Here is a 17995-nt window from a genome sequence, read left to right on the forward strand (position 1 = left end):
CTGGGGAAGGGCCAAAGGGGGAGAGAGGGAATCCATCTCTCAGGACTCTGGGCTGGGCTGTTCTGGAGTGACTTTGAAAAACGTGGGTGAGAGGAAAAGATGCTGGCCTCGGGAGCCGCGCCACCTAGTGCCTGGGACTTGCAAGAATGAATGTTTTAGTTCTGCCATGTTCCAGGCGTGCCATGGATATGCATGCGATCTTGGTTAATTCTAACACTGTGCGGTGGAGGATGGAAGCTGGACAGTCCCAGCAAAGTGTCCAAGTTACAGGGTGAGTGAGGTAGCAGAACAAGGCCCGTAACTGAAATCTGTCCATTGCAGACAGCGTGCACATTCTCTGCTGCTACCCAGATGCATGCACTCTGCACGCAACCAGTATCTACCAGTTATACTAAGAAGTGGGGCAACTAGCGCTTAGTGCTCGGCTCTGATGGGAGCCTGACCTCCGGGAAACATTGCACACTCAGTCACTCGTGAGCCCTTGGCCTCCCCTCGTCCTGCTTCAGTTATTCCCTCAGTCTCCTGCATCTCAGAAAACAGTCTTCTCATCCACCCAAGTTTTCGAGGCAAGACTCTACAGCTCCACTCTTGATGATGCCCCTTTCCCTCATCCTTCACTCATCTCACCTGCCTCGTCCGGCAGCTTCAACTGCATAACACATCCTGGGACTTCCCTCGTGGTCCAGTGGTTAAGACTCTGCCCTTCCAATGCAGGGGACGTGGGTTCAGTCTCTGGTCAGGCAACTGAGATCGCACATGCCTTGCCGAAAACAAAAAACAAAGCGAAACAACCAAAACCAAATCCTGATCGGTCCACTTCTCCATTACCTCCAGTCCAAACCACTTTCATGTCTTCCCTGGATCCTTGCGCTAGCTTCCTACCTGGGCTCTCAGCTTCTCTCCAACCCGCTCCTAACCCCACCAGTTCGTTCCCCATACTGCAACCAGGGTGCTTTTTTACAACCCCAAATCAGATAATATATGGCTAAACTTAAAGAAGGGCTTGCCAGGTTGCACAGTGGTAAAGAACCTGCCTGCGAATGCAGGAGACAAATGAGATGTGGGTCCGATCCCTGGGTCAGGAAGATGCCCTGGACGAGGGCATGGCAACCCACTCCAGTACTCTTGGCTGGAGAATTCCGTGAACAGAGGAGCCTGGCGGGCTACAGTCCATAGGGTCATCACTAAGAGTCCGCAACTGAAGCAACTTAGCACACACACATGGAAGCTTAAAGAAAGTGGCGATACCAAGTACCAGTGAGGATACAGAGAAACTAGGACTTTTATAAGTTGTTGGTGGGAGTGTGAATTGGTACACCCAGTTTGGAAAATTGTTTGGTCATATCTACTAAGACTAAATGTACCCTGTACCTGTGACCTAGCATTTCCACTCCTAGGTGTATGTATACCCAAGAGAATTTAGTGCCTGTGTCTACCAAAGAATATGCACAGCAATGATTATATCAGTTTTGTTCATGATAAATTGGAAAAAATCCAAGTGTCCTTCAACAGATAAATGAACAAATTGATTGTATATTCTTATAATGGAATATTACATGGCAAAAGAAAGGAACAAATGACTACCACCCTCATGGGCTTCCTTCGTGGCTCAGTCGATAAAGAATCCGCCCACAATGCAGGAGACCTAGGTTCGATCCCTGGGTTGGGAAGATCCCCTGGAGAAGGGAACAGCTACCTACTCCAGTGTTCTGGCCTGGGGAACTCCATGGACCGTATAGTTCATAGGGTTGCAAAGAGTCGGACACGACTGAGCGACTTTCACTCACCTGCATAAATGAATCTCACAGATATAACATTGAGTGAACAAAGCCAGACGTATAGACTACACACTGTACAATTCTGTTTTGAGAATTTTAAAAACAGGCAAAATTATGGAGAAAGAAGTGAAAATAGTGGTTGTTCGTGGGATGGGAGAGAGTATTGAAGTGGTGTGAAGAAACCCTCTGTGGTGATAATAATGTTCTACATCTTTTTTTTAAATTGAAGTACAGTTCATTTACAAGGTGTTTCAGGTACAAAACAATGATTCAGTCTTATATATATAAATGTATATAACACACATATACACATACATATTTTCTTTTTCAGATTATCTTCCTTTATAGGTTATTAAAGATATTGAATATAGGGGCCTTCCCTGGTGGTCCAGTGGTTAGGACTCCACCCTTCCATTGCAGGAGGCATAAGTTCCATCCTGGACAGGAAACCAAGATCTCCCATGTGGCACGACGCAGCCAAAAAATTGAAATTAAAAAAATAGAAAAAAAAATAGATATTGAATATAGTTCCTTGTGCTATACATTATACACTTGTTTACCTATTTTATATATAGCAGTGTGTGTCTGTTAATCCCAAACTCTTAATTTTTTCTTCCCCCACTTCCCCATTGGTAGCCATAAGAATGTTTTCTACATCTGTGAGCCCATTTCTGTTCCGTAAATAAGTTCATTTGTATCATTTGTTTTAGATTCCACATATAAGTGATATCATGTGATGTTTGTCTTTCTCTGTCTGGCTTACTTTACTGTGAAAATCTCAGGTCTATCCATGTTGCTACAAATAGCGTTTTTTTCCATTCTTTTCTATGACTAATATTCCATTGTGTATATTGTATGTACACCTCTTCTTTATCCACTCATCTGTTGGACCTTTAGGTTGCTTCCATGTCTTGGCTTTTGTAAACAGTGCTGCCATAAACACAGTATTCTATATCTTGACCTGAATGTGGTTGCAGTGTGAATGTATGTTCATTGAGATTGATATTAATACATTTTACTGTAATGTTATATTTCAATGAAAACAATTCTGATTTTAACACTCCTCTGTTTTTGACAACACAGATTAAAAACAAAAATCCCCCCTCTCTGACCTCACCTTCTCTCTCTTCTCTCCCACACCCTCTCCAGCCACACCGACTGCCTTGCTCTTCCTAAAACACATTCTTTTTTTTTTCTCCTAAAACATTCTTGTCTCAGGGATTTTGCCTTTGCTCTTTCCCGCGTCTTTCCTGAGTGCTCTCACCGCCCCACTTTGTCTATCTCCTCAAATTCTCCTGTATATTCTTCAAGGCTTTCATTGCTACCTGACATCATCGATACTTCTTCGTGTATTTGATTTTCCTGCCCCCAGAATGTTAGCTCCAGGAGTCTGTCATGTTCACTCTTCTGTACCGAGAGCAGTACTTGGCACCGAGAAGACACTCGATACATATTTGCTGAATAAATAAATTAAGTTATTTGAAATAGGAGTCAAAAGAGGAGGACAAGACACAAGATGATAAGTGCTCTAGGAAATAAGTCAAACAGATTCACTTATGGTCCACGGATTAAGGGTGGGTGACAATAAAACTTCTTAAAAGAGATGATCCAGGACTTGAAGCAGGCACAGAGTTGGATGGCCTAGGTGTGGATGTGGGAAGTCGGGGATGAGGCACTGGGGCTCTGTGGGCTGTGTGGGAAAGGGTGAACTTACTTAGTAATGCTGCACCTCCAGAGGTTGGCTTAGCAATGAACAAAAAAGTGGAAATAAGTTGAAGCAGTCAGACCAATGTATTAAGATGCTCTCTGGATCTGCGGTTTGGAGTGAAGAATTTAAGCAGTGCCTTTTGAATCCACTAGGTGTCGCCACCAAGATTACGCCTCACTATGGAAGAGGCCTGGGACCGGTAGAGTTGAATCTATCACAGGGTCTATTCCCAGGCATGAGAAATTTGACTAGAATATCCCAAATCTTTCATTCTCTGCCTTTCTATTGGGTCTTTCCCATTACACATTTAAACTTTCTCAATTCTTGTCAAACCGCCCCCCCTGCCTTTTTTAAATTTGGCTGCGCCATGTGGCATGTGAGATCTTAGTTCCCCTACCAGGCACTTATTTCACATGCTAGCAGAGTAATGCTCAAAATTCTCCAAGCCAGGCTTCAGCAGTATGTGAACCAAGAACTTCCAGATGTTCATGCTGGATTTAGAAAAGGCAGAGGAACCAGAGATCAAATTGCCAACATTCACTGGATCATCGAAAAAGCAAGAGAATTCCAGAAAAACATCTACTTCTGCTTCACTGACTACACTAAAGCCTTGACTGTGTAGATCATAACAAACTGTGAAAAATTCTTAAAGAGATGGGAATACCAGACCACCTTACCTGCCTCCTGAGAAATCTGTATGCAGGTCCAGAAGCAACAGTTAGAACCCGACATGGAACAATGAACTGGTTCAAAACTGGGAAAGGAGTACGTCAAGGAGGTATATTGTCACCCTGCTTGTTTAACTTATATACAGAGTACATCATGTGAAATTCCAGGCTGGATGAAGCACAAGCTGGAATCAAGATTGCCAGGAGAAATATCAATATCCTCAGATATGCAGATGACACCACACTTATGGAAGAAAGTGAAGAAGAACTAAAGAGCCTCTTGATGAAAGTGAAAGGGGAGAGTGAAAAAGCTAACTTAAAACTCAACATTCAGAAAACTAAGATCATGGCATCCAGTTCCATCACTTCATGGCAAATAGAAGGGGAAACAATGGAAACAGTGACAGACTTTTATTTTCTTGGGTGCCAAAATCACTGCAGATGGTGACTGCAGCCATGAAATTGAAACACCCTGGCTCCTTGGAAGAAAAGTTATGACAAACCTAGACAGCATATTAAAATGCAGAAATGTCACTTTTCCAGCAAAGGTCCACATAGTCAAAACTATGGTTTTTCCAGTAGTCATGTTATGGATGTGAGAGGTGGACCATAAAGAAGGCTGAGTGCCGAAGAATTGATGCTTTTGAACTGTGGTGTTGGAAAGTCTCTTGAGAATCTTGTACTGCGAGGAGAACAACCAGTCAATCCTAAAGAAAATCAGTCCTGAATATTCACTGGAAGGACTGATGCTGAAGCTGAAGCTCCAATACTTTGGCCACCTGATGCAAAGAGCTGACTCATTAGAAAAGACCCTGATGCTGGGAAAGATTGAACGCAAGAGAAGGAGGCAACAGAGGACATGGCATTGCCGATTCAATGGACTTGAGTTTGAGCAAGCTCCAGGAGATGGTGGAGGACAGGGAAGCCTGGCGTGCTGCAGTCCATGGGGTCTCAAAGAGTCAGACACAACTGAGTGACTGAACAACAACAATAACCAGGGACTGAACCCCTGCCGCTTACATTGGAAGAGTGGAGTCTTAACTGCTGGACCACCAGGGAGGTCCCTCAACTGTCCATTTTTTTTTTAATCTTTATTATTATTATTATTTTTTCTTTTATTTTTATTAGTTGGAGGCTAATTACTTTACAATATTGTAGTGGTTTTTGCCATACATTGACATGAATCAGCCATGGATTTACATGTATTCCCCATCCCGATCCCCCTTCCCACCTCCCTCTCTACCCGATCCCTCTGGGTCTTCCCAGTGCACCAGGCCCGAGCACTTGTCTCATGCATCCAACCTGGGCTGGTGATCTGTTTCACCATAAATAATATACATGTTTTGATGCTGTTCTCTCGAAACATCCCACCCTCACCTTCTCCCACAGAGTCCAAAAGTCTGTTCTCTACATCTGTGTCTCTTTTTCTATTTTGCATATAGGGTTATCATTACCATCTTTCTAAATTCCATACATATGTGTTAGTATACTGTAATGGTCTTTATCTTTCTGGCTTACTTCACTCTGTATAATGGGCTCCAGTTTCATCCATCTCATTAGAACTGATTCAAATGAATTCTTTTTAATGGCTGAGTAATATTCCATGGTGTATAAAAAATATGGAACACTTCACGAATTTGCGCGTCATCCTTGCTCGGGGGCCATGCTAATCTTCTCTGTATCGTTCCAATTTTAGTATATGTGCTGCCAAAGCAAGCACTCAACTCTCCATTTTTATAAACACTTTCCCTGAGCTGACATGTCCATTCTAGCTACTTCCCCGCTTCACTTCTTGTTTCTTGTTCTAGACCAAACTTCCTGAAGAGATTGTCTCTACCTCCTCGTGTCCCATTCATTCCTTTTCTTTCTTTTTTTTAAAGAAAAACTTATTTACTTATTTAATTTATTGGGCTACATTGGGTCTTTTTGTGGTACTTGAGATCTTCGTTGCATCATGGGGGATCTTTGATTGCGACAGGAAGTCTCTCTAGTTGTGGAGCATGGGTTCAGTTGTGGCATGCAACCTTAGTTGCCTCGAAGCATGTGGGATCTTAGTTCCCCGACAAGAGATAGAACCTGAGTCCCCTGCACTGCAAGAAGGATTCTTTTTTTTTTTTTTTTTTGGATTATTTTTTTAAATAATTTTTATTTTATTTATCTTTATTTTTGGCCGTGATAGGTCTTCATTACTGTGCAGGCTTTTTCTCTAGTTGCAGTGTGAGGGCTTCCCATTTCAGTGGCTTCTCTTGTTGTGGAGCATGGGCTTCAGTAGTTGTGGCATATGGGTTCAGTAGTTGCAGTTCCCAGGCTCTAGAGCCTAGGGTCAACAGTTGTGGTGCATGGGCTTAGTTGCTCTGAGGCATGTGGGATCTTCCCAGACCAGGGATCGAACCTGTGTCTCCTGCATTGGCAGGTGGATTCTTTACCACTGAACCACCAGGGAAGCCTGCAAGGAGGATTCTTAACCAATGAACCATCAGGGAAGTCCCCCCATTCATTCCTATTTTATTTTGTCTTGTTTCTCCAACTTTTCATCAAGAAAGATTTCAGACACAGAAAAGTTGAAAGATTAGTACAATGAATACTTAGAACTTTCTAGACTCCATAATTAACATTTTATTAAATTTGCTTTTGTTCTCTCTCTATGCACATGCACACACACACACACACTTTTTCTTTTGCCAAGCTACTTGAAAGTAAGTTGCAAATGTTAACATCACTTCATTCCTAATAGCCATAGTAAGAATCTTCTAAGAATAAGGACATTGCCTTACATGTCCACCACACCATTATCTCAACTGAGAAAATCAACAGTAGTTCCATGATGTCAGCTAATATTCAGTCTATATTTATTTTTCCCAGGCTGTTTCAAAAATATCTTTAAGGGACTTCCCTGGTGGTCCAGTGGTTGAGTCCACCCGCCAATTCAGGGGACACAGGTTTGATCCCCGGTCTAGGAAGATTCCACTTGCTGCAAGGCAACTAAGCCTGCAAGCTTCAACTACTGAGTCTTTGTGCTGAAATTGCTGAGCCTGTGTGTCTAGAGTCTGTGCTCTCCAACACGAGAAGCTACTGCAATGAGAAGCCCGTGCACGGCAATGAAGAGTAGCCCCGCTCGCCACAACTAGTGAAAGCCCTCAGGCAGCAATGAAGGCCCAGCACAGCCAAAAACATATAAATAAACAAATAAAAATTTATAAAAAGAAATATTTAATAAAATTTAGGGAAAAAAGTCCTCATGTTATCAAGGTCCATGCACTGCATTTGGCTGTTAGATCTCATTAGCCTCTTAATCTCGAATAGCTTAATCTCGAATAGCTTCTTTTCTAGATGACATTGACTTTTCAGTCTAGACAGATATCTTGTAAATACATGAATTATCTGACTGTTTCCCCCACGCTCTTGTTTACTTGTACCTTCATCCCCTCTATAGAGTCTAAGCTACTGGTTCTGTCTAGAGAGGAGTGTCCAATACAAATATAATGTGAGCCATGTTGGTAATTAAAATTTTTCTAGTACTCACATTAAAGAAATAAGAAACAGATAAGTTAATTGTAATATTTTATGTAACTCACTGTACCCAAAATAATGTCATTTCAACTTGTAATCAATATAAACATATTAATGAGACATTTTTCTTTTTTTTTGGTATTAAGTCTTTGAAACTTGGTGTGCAGTTTTACTTGCAGCATATGTGGATTCAGACTAATCACTTTAAAATTTATTTTTTAATTGAAGTATAGTTGATTTACAGTGTTGTGTCAATCTCTGCTGTACAGAAAGTGATTCAATTATACATATATATACATTTAAAAATTTTTCTTTTCCATTATGGTGTATCCCAGAGCAGTGAATATAGTTCCCTGTGCTATATAATAGGACTTTATTGCTTATCCATTCTCAATACAATAGTCTACTAACCCCAAGCTCCCAGTCCATCCCTCCCTGACCCTAACCTCCCCTGGCAACCACAAGCCTGTTCTCTACATCTGTGCAGACCAATCACATTTTAATTGATCAACAGCTACCAGTGACTATCGGCTCCTAAATTGGACCGTATAGTTCTAGTGGTTTTCTGGAGGTTAAATATTCTAGGGAAGAATATTTTATAGGTGATGTTGTTGTTAACAGCATTACACCAGGAAGCAAATAGTGTCCAATTGGCCCCTGTTAGTGGTGGCTGAGGTTGACTCTGTGGTTAAAGAGGCACTGCCAAATTTCTCCATTAAAAAGATACCCTTCCCCCCCCCGCCCCCGCTTTGCAGTTAGTATGCAGTGATTTTTGCATCTGGCAAATATCCTGTGTATCCCAACCACTCACTCTTGTTCAAAATATTTTTAAATGTGTTGTATAACATTTCAATCATATAAAAAGTTTAAAAAAAAGTTTAAAGACAAATATAATGAACACCGGTCTCTACCACTCAGTTTAAGAAATGAAATCTTACTCTACACCTGAGATCCCTGGTACCCTATCCCAGTCACATCCTTTTCCTTTCTCCCCAGAGGCCGCTACTTTCCTGAGCATGGTATCATTTTCATGCATTTCTGTAAACTTTCATTACATGTGTATACATCTCAAAACAGCAGAGTGTTTTTCATTTAGGGGGAAGTAGCAGTTTTATTGAGATGTAATTCACAGCCACTATTTAAAGTATGTAGTTGTTCAACCATCACCACAATCAATTTTAGAACATTTTATAATTTTTTAAAGTTTTATTTTATATGCGAATATAGTTAAAACATTTTCATCACCCTCAAAAGAAACTCTTTATATAAGAATGTTCATAGAAGCATTATTAGCAATAGTCAAAAAGTAGAAACAACTCAATTCCATCAGCTGATGAATGAGTAAACTAAAATGTGGTATATTCATAAAATGAAATATTACTTGGTCATAAAAATGGAATGGCATGCTAACACATGCTGCAACATGGGTACACCTTGAAAACATGCTAAGTGAAAGAAGCCAGACTCAAAAGGTCACATACTGTGTGGTTCCACTGATATGAAATTTCCAGCATAGGCAGTTTCATAGAGACAGAGAATGGGTTAGTGATTGCCAGGGGCTGGGAAGAGGGTGGAAGTGGGAGAGACTACTAATGCGTAGAGTTCCTTTTGGGGTGATGAAAATGTTCTGAAATTAGATGCTAGTGATGGTTGTACAACATTGTGATTACACTAAACCCCACTCAAATGTACACTTTCAAGAGGTAACAATGGCTTCGTGTTATGGCAACCTTATTTGCTTGATTTGTAGACACATCACCCCAATCTCTGTTTCCATCTTCATGGGGTATTCTCCCTGTGGGTGTCTCTGAACACTTTTCTTATAAGGACACTAGTCATTAGTTTTAGGGTCCACCCTAATCCAGGATGACTTCAATTAAAAAACATTTTAAAAAATTATTTATTTTCACTTCATCTTAGTTGTGGCACATGGGCTTAGTTGTAGTATGTCAGGTCTTAGTTCCCTGACCAGGAATTGAACCTGGGCTCCTTGCACTGGGAGCTCAGAGTCTTATCCACTGGACCACTAGGAATGTCCCTGGGATGACTTCATCTTAATCTAGGCTGGCCTCAACTAATTCCATCTGCAAAGACTTTATTTCCAAAAAAGGTCAAATTCTGGGTAATCGTGGATTGTGGGGAAATGCTATTCACCAACCTACTACCAGATCCTTTGCTAATTTTTTTAAAGATATTTTTTTTTTGATGTGGACAATTTTTAAAGTCTTTACTGAATTTGTTACAATATTGCTTCTGCTTTACATTTTGAGTTTTTGGCTGCCAATCATGTGGGATCTTAGCTTCCTGACCAGGGATAGAACTTGCACCCCCTGCATTGGAAGGTGAAGTCTTAACCACTGGGTCGCCAGGGAAGTCTCTCCTTTGCACATTTAAAAGTTGGGTTATTTGTCTTTTTATTAGTGAGTTTAAGAATTTTTATATTCACATATTTTTAAACTTGATTTAAATACTGTCCTACCAGATATAATGTTCAGCAACTTTCTCTCCTCAGTGTTAAGTTTGGGAGATTCTTCCAGGTCAATATGTGTGTAAATTCTAGTTTATTTGGTTTTGTTGCTCTATGTGTTCTGGGTTTCCCAGGTGGCACAGTGGTAAAGAATCTGCCTGCCAGTGCAGGAAATGCAAGAGATGCGGGTTTGATCCCTGGGTGGGGAAGATCCCCTGAAGTAGGGGATGGCAACCCACTCCAGTATTCTTACCTGGAGAATTCCATGGGCAGAGGAACCTGGTGGACTATATAGTCCATGGGGTTAGATACGACTCAGTGACTAAACAACAATGTCTTTTTCTTTTTCAAAATGTGTCATTCTTCTACCCAGTGCATCTGACTTCTGCCCTCATTACTTACTGAAACTCTTCTTGTCAAGGTCACTGACTCCCATCTTACCAAATCCAAGAGATGCCTTTCTTACCATCCTCTCCTGGCGTTGGGTGTGTCTGATGGTTCTTCTTCCTGAACGCTTATTGCTACTCCTGGCCACTCCATTCTCAGGACTTCCCTCTGTCCTCTCCTTCTCAGCCTCCCCTGTTGGCTTTCTCCCTCAGCTTGGTCCTTGCGTGAGGAGTTACTTGCTTCTGTCCTAAGCCCTCTTCTCTTCCTTCCATACATCTGGGCTTAGACTTCATCAGTCTATTTCTGTTTGAGCATCTACTGCTGCATAACACACTATTCCAAACGTAGTGGCTTATGAGACTTCCCTGGTGGTCCAGCGGCTAAGATTCCGAGCTCCCAGGGCAGGAGGTTCAGTTCAATCCCTGGCTGAGGAACTAGATCCCGCGTGCTGCAACTAAAGATTTCACATGCCGGGGCTGCCCTGGTGGCTCACTAGTAAAGAATTCGATTGCCAGTGCAGGGGACATGGGTTCGGTCCCTGGTCTGGGAAGATCGCTTAAGCTGCAGAGCAACTAAGCCCATGAACCACAACTACTGAGCCTGTGCTCTAGGGCCCGGGAGCCACAACCACTGAAGCCCGTGTGCCCTAGAGCTCGTGTTCTGCAACTAGAGAAGCCACCGCAATGAGAGGTAAGAGCACCACAGCTAGAGACAGCCTCTGCTCACTGCAACTAGAGAAAACTCCAAGCAGCAGCGAAGACCCAGCACAGCCAAAAACAAACAAATAAATAAAGTTTATTTTAAAAAGAGCTCCCTCATGCCACAGTGACGATCAAAGATCCTAAGTGCCATGACTAAAACCTGGCACAGGCAAATAAATAAGTTTTTTAAAAAACAAAACCTTAGTGACTTAAAGCTATTTTAAACTTATGACCCTCCAGTTAACGGAGACCCAGCTGGGTAGTTCTGCTGTCCCCCTTGGGGTGTCTCAGTTGGCTGTGGTCAGAAAGTGACTGGAGCTGGAATGTCCAAGACGGCTGGCTTACTCATCTCATATGCAGTGGGAACAGCTGGAATGCTGGGATGGCTAGTCCTCTCTCTCCATGTCCAGGCTTCCCCCTCCGGGTGGTCTCTACGACAGAATAACTGATTTCTCACATGGGAATTTAGGGTGGACACACAAGATTGGAGGCTGCCAGGTCTTCCTAAGCTTAATTATGGGCCTGGTACAGCATTCCTTCCTCTGTGTTAAAAGGAGTCACAGGCCAGCCCTGATTCAGTGAACATGTGGAGTCCTGGGTCATTAGGGGCTGTCTTGGACACTAGCTAATCCAGTTTGTGAGTTCCAAATTGCTAGGATTGCACTTCTAAATTCCAGACACAAACATCCCGTGGCCTACAGAACCTCTTTTCTCTCCCTCACCCACCTAGTCTCCCCAATCTTTTTTCCTTGCCCCAATCCCTCTTCTTCCTCCTTGACTCTCTGGCTAAGTATTGGCGTCACTTGCACAAAAGCGTTCAAGCCAGAAACTTGGGAATCATCTTTGACTTCTCCCCTTCTTCAACCATCACATTCCACTTCATAAATATCTCTAGAATGATATCTCACTATCTCTACCACTGATACCCTCATAGTGATCAAGGCTACAATTAGTGAGTGCTTTCCAAGTGGTTCAGGAGCATTCCATTTAGTCTCACTCTCTCTTTCTTTCCCCCCTGGTCTTTGTTGCAGCACACAGGAACTTCTTTTGTTGTGGAACGTGGGCTCTAGAGCCCGAGGATTCAGTACTTTCAGCACGTAGGCTCTCTAGTTGTGGTGAATCGGCTTACTTGACCCACGGCATGTTCCCTAACCAGGGATCTCACCTGCGTCCTCTGCATTGGAAGGCGGATTCTTAACCACTGAACCACCAGGCAAGTCCCTTCATTTAGTCTTATCTCACTTTGTAGATGGGAAGCCTGAGGCTGCTAGAAGTTGAGTAACTTACCCAAAGCCTCACCCTATTCAGTAGTGGGGAGAACTAAGATTCGAGGCCTTGGGCTCTGCAGACAAGCAGCCCTGTCTTCAAGGTCTTTGTGCCCAATTATGTCCAGCTGCCACTCAATGCAGGCACCCATCATCTCATCGTCTACAGCATTCTTGCTTTTAGCCCAGCCCCCTCTAATCCATTCTCTATGCTGCAGTTCTCCAGGGCTTCCCTGGTGGCTCAGACGGTAAAGAATCTGCCTGCAATGTGGAAGACCTGGGTTTGATCCTTGGGTCGGGAAGATCCCCTGGAGGAGGGCATGGCAACCCACTCCAGTATTCTTGCCTGGAGAATCCCATGGACAGAGGAGCCTGGAGGGCTGCAGTCCATGGGGTCGTAAAGAGTCAGACACGACTGAGCGACTAAGCACAGCATATGCTGCAGTTAGTCAGAGGGCTCTTTCTAGAAGGCAAAGTGGGTCATGGCACTTCTCAACTCAAACCTTGTAATGGTTTTCCTCTTGCCCTCTCGATAAAATCTAACTTTTCATGACAGATAATAAAGTCCTTCACAAACTGATCCCTGGCAACTTGACAGTTTAGCATGGAGCAGTGGTTCTCTGTAGGGGCATTTTGGAAATCTTAGGTGGCTATTTCTTTTTTTTTTTGCTGCACCACACAAATTGTGGGATCTTAGTTCCCTGACTGGGGATAGAACCACAGCCCTCATCAGTGAGAACACAGAGTCCTGACCACTGAATCTCCAGGGAATTCCCTGTGATGACTTTTTTTTTTTTATCACAATAAGTTTGTGCTATGGTGTTTGGTGAACAGGGTTAGGGATGCTAGACTTTGGCAATACAAGGAACCATTCTGCACAACCAAGAATTATCCATGTGATTTTCAATGTCCTACTGAACCTTCTATGTGAAAAATCTATTAATTATCATCTGAGCCTGGAATCTATCTTCATTAATCCTACACCCAAGGGAGGAAGTGTGTGCTAAGTGGCTTCAGTTGTGTCCGACTCTTTGCAACCCCATAGACCGTAGCCCACCAGGCTTCTCTGTCCATTCAATTTTCCAAGCAACAATAGTGAAGTGGAATACTGAAGAATACTTGCCTTACCCTCCTCCAGGGGCTCTTCCCCACCCAGGGATCAAACCCGGGTCTCCTGCATTTCAGGCAGATTCTTTACCGTCTGAGCCTCCAGGAAGCCCCTCAAGGGAGGAAGGGACAGGTTTATTTCTGGTTCACCTTAACCATGAGGAGGTAGTCCTTTGGCCTCCCATCTATACGAAGGAGTGAAAGTGAAAGTGGCTCAGTCATGTCTGACTCTGCGACACCATGGACGATACAGCCTATGGAATTCTCTAGACAAGGATACTGGAGTGGGTAGCCTATCCCTTCTCCAGTGGATCTTCCTGACCCAGGAATTGAACCGGGGTCTCCCGCCTTGCAGGTGGATTCTTTACCAACTGAGCTATCATGGAGAATCTCCTGTTAAAATCCCTGCTGAAGACAAATGGATAAGAAAGCTGTGGTACATATACACAATGGAATATTACTCAGCCATTAGAAAGAATTCATTGGAATCAGTTCTAATGAGATGGATGAAACTGGAGCCCATTATATAGAGTGAAGTAAGCCAGAAAGAAAAACACCAATACAGTATACTGTATTGCATATATATGTATATGCAACACCAATACAGTATACTGTAATGCATATATATATGGAATTTAGAAAGATGGTAACGATAACCCTATATGCAAGACAGATAAAGAGATACAGATGTATAGAACAGACTTTTGGACTCTGTGGGAGAAGGCAAGGGTGGGATGATCTGAGAGAACAGCATTGAAACATGTATATTATCAGGTGTGAAACAGATCACCAGTCCAGGTTGGATGCATGAGACAAGTGCTCGGGGCTGGTGCACTGGGATGACCCAGAGGGATGGGATGGGGAGGGAGGTGGGAGGGGGGTTCAGGATGGGGAACACATGTAAATCCATGGCTGATTCATGTCAATGTATGGCAAAAACCACTACAATATTGTAAAGTAATTAGCCTCCAACTAATAAAAATAATTGGGGAAAAAAAAAATCCCTGCTGAAGAGTTCCTGGGATGCTCTTTCCCCACAAGACACTGACAAAAGCTCAAACTCATGTAGTTAGGCAAGTGTCCTCTGAGCAAGAACCTGTTCCTCTTACCTCTGTTTATGTCTGCTGCTTTCACTTAGTTTGCTCCCCACATTCCTCATTTTTTCATCAAGGCATTTAAGAGTTAAAAGACATTTTATCTAGGATTGTTAGTTGTTTTTAGGGAGAAGGTCTCCAAGGTACTCAGTCTGTCCTATTGTCAGAACAGGACTTCCCAGGTGGCTCAGTGGTAAAGAGTCGGCCTGCCAATGCACCAATGCAGAAGCTGAAGGAGACTTGAGTTCAATTCCTGGGTGGGGAAGCTCCCCCAGAGGAGGAAATGGCAACCCACTTAAGTATTCTTGCCTGGGAAATCCCACAGACAGTGGAGCCTGGCGGGCTACAGTCCATGGGGTCTCAAAGAGTCGGACAGGACTGAAGTGACTGAGCACGTGTGCATTGTCAGCACAGGAATATACACATTTAAAATATTCCTGTACATATTTAATATAATCTGCCTTTTCTAAGAATACAACTACTCTGGGGACTTCCCTGGTGATCCAGCGGCTAAGACTTGGTGCTCCCAATGCAGGGGACCCGGGTTTGATCCCTGGTCAGGGAACTAGATTCCACATGCCGCAACTAAGAAATCTTACATGCTGCAATGAAAATCAAAGATACCACGTGCCACATCTGAGACCTGTCGAAGCTTAAATAAGTAAACATAAAAGAATATAACTACTCTGTTTTTCTGTGTTGTTCAGACCTTTAACAAGAGTTGTTCACTATTTGGGAAAATCACATCGTAAATGACAGCGCTGCCCAACACAACACCCTTAGGTCAATCCACATTTGTTGCTGTCACATTCTCAGTGATCCTAGATATGAGTGCAAGCGTCTAACTACTTCACTATGCATCTTCCAGTGTCGTGATACCTGAGTGTTGACATACTGAAATGTCTTCCTCTTATTTCTTTTTTATAGTCAGGGCTTTAGATTGATTTTTAAAAAAGATTTATTTATTTTTGGTCTGTGCTGGGTCTTCATTGCAGTACTTGGGCTTTTCATTGCAGTGACTTTTCTTGTGAGCATAGGCTCTAGGCATGCGAGCTTCCGTAGTTGCGGCTCGTGGATTCAGTAATTGCTGCTCTCAGGCTCTAGAATGTGGGTGCAGTAGTTGTGGTGCACAGGGTCAGTTGCCCAATGGCATGTAGACCCATGTGCCCTGCACTGGCAGGCAGATTCTTAATCACTGGACCACCTGGGAAGCCCTGATTTATTTTTTGAAATCATGTTTTGTTTTTTTAAAATCAGATAGGTTAAATTGTCTGTTAATTTCACTTGGGGATAGTAAAGTTGAATTATATTTGTTATAATAAAGGGACACTGGGATCTGGGAGTGTGCGGGGTCATTGGGTAGGCAGAGACTCTGGAGATACTTCTACTACTTTATAGGTATGTGTCTTCAGGCAAGATGGTTAACTTTCCTGTGTCTCAGTTTCTTTATCTGTGAAATGGAGATAATAATACCTACCTCAGAAAGTAATCCTGAGGATAAATGAGTTACGACATGTGATGTTATAATTGACAGTGCCTGGCACATAGCAAGTATTGATGAATTCAGATGTTATGACTACTTGTTGGATCAAATTCCTTGCCTCTCCTATAAGTTCTAGCTCTAACTACCTGGAAATGCTTTCAGTTTTTGGAATGGGCTGTGCTTCTTGTTTTGTATATATTTTTCCTGTGCGCTGAATGCTGTTCCCTTCTGTCTGAGCCTGGCCAATTCCTACTTACCCATCAGGCGTTACTTAGGTAAAGATTACTTTCTTTATGCAGCCTACACCTATTTCTTCAAGCCTAGTTGAGATGTTCCTGCATTGCACCCCAGTGGCTGCTGTTATCATGGAGTGATGTAATAGAGAATGGGGGGCTTACATTAGCTGTGGTATTTGGGCAAAGCCTGAAAACGCAGAAAAGACAGAGCACAGATGAACACAGAGGCCTTGGGGAAGCACTTGGTGCATTTCACTAGAAAGCCGGTCTGCACAGTGTATAGTGAGCGAGGAGGGGACAGAGTAGAGATGAGGTTGAAGAGCTGGGAGTTTCAGTCTACCGCGTGTCTTGCCCCATCACCCCACCTTCAGGCATACAGGATTACCAACCTTATGTAATCTTTATCTTTGGACCCACTGATCCCTCTGCCTGGAATGTGTTCCCTGTCTTCTCTGATTAGTAATAAAACTCCGCTCCTCCTTCAAGGCTGAATTCAAAACTGTTTATGAAACCTGCTCCCATTCTCGAGCAGGGAGTAATCACTCCCTTGTCTGAGGTCCCTCTGCCCATTTGTCCCCATGGCACTAATCATATGCCCACTTGTATCTCAGCCAGCTGTTTACATGCCAGTCTGTGTACCATCCAGTGAGTCCCCTGAGGGCAGAGGCTCTGTCTTAGTCACCTCTGTAGCCATCTTCTGATGCCTAGCCCAGTGCCTGGCCCACATCAGGTACTCAATGAATGTTGTGACATTTACTTGACTAGTGGGTGGTGCCCAGCACTACTCATGGCACAACAGAAGGAAAACAAAAATAATAACAACCTATGGTTTATCACATGCTTTCCCATTCATCCCATTTGAGATTTCCAACAACCCTAGGAAACAGTTGTTTGTGGTTTAGTTGCTAAGTTGTGTCCAATTCTTGCAACCCATGGACAGCAGCCTGCCGGGCTCCTGTGTCCATGGGATTCTCCAGGCAAGAATACTGGAATGCGTTGCCATTTGCTTCTCTAGGGGCTTCCACAGGCACTATTAGACCCATTTTACAGATAGCATAGTTGAGGCCAAGGGCACACGGTAAGAAATGAGAATTAGGTCCCAATTCTTACTTCACATTCAGCGTAAATAAAGGTGATGGAGAGACCCAAAGAACACTTTGAGGCAATGAGTTTGACTGCAGTGGAAAAGCATTTTTGTGGGTGGACTAGGGAGGAATCCTTAGTTAGCTGGGACAGAGCTAACAGCAGGCCCGCCAGGGAGGGCACAGGATTCCTTGCCCCCCCACCCCACCCCCTCCACCGACCCCAACAGCAGGAAGTCTGCAGCACCAACCCCCAGCCATGGAAACTGGGAAGCCCAGGTCCGGGAAAGTGAAGACGAATGTTCACAGGTGTTCGGGTTAGGCAGCTAAGATGACGTTCACGGGTGACTAGTTAGCAGGGCCTGCCTCGCCGTTGCCATGACAACCGGAGCTTGATTACTGAGCCCTTGCAAGGTTGACTGGGGCGGGTTCTTCGTTAACTCGAAATTAGGAAAGGACATTTATGGTGTGTGTGTGCGCGTGAGCACGCGGAAAAAAGATGAAAAAGA

General features: G+C 43.4%; 1 non-coding gene across 1 annotated transcript; it reads right to left on the reverse strand.

Moving 5' to 3' along the window:
• Positions 1 to 5767: 5767 nt before the first annotated feature.
• On the reverse strand, positions 5768 to 5874 carry LOC122695781. Its single transcript, XR_006341535.1, has one exon. It is a non-coding gene; the product is annotated as a U6 spliceosomal RNA (small nuclear RNA).
• Between the last annotated feature and the right edge of the window lie 12121 nt (positions 5875 to 17995).

This window comes from Cervus elaphus, chromosome 5, assembly GCF_910594005.1.
Source record: "Cervus elaphus chromosome 5, mCerEla1.1, whole genome shotgun sequence".
Lineage (NCBI taxonomy): Eukaryota > Metazoa > Chordata > Mammalia > Artiodactyla > Cervidae > Cervus > Cervus elaphus.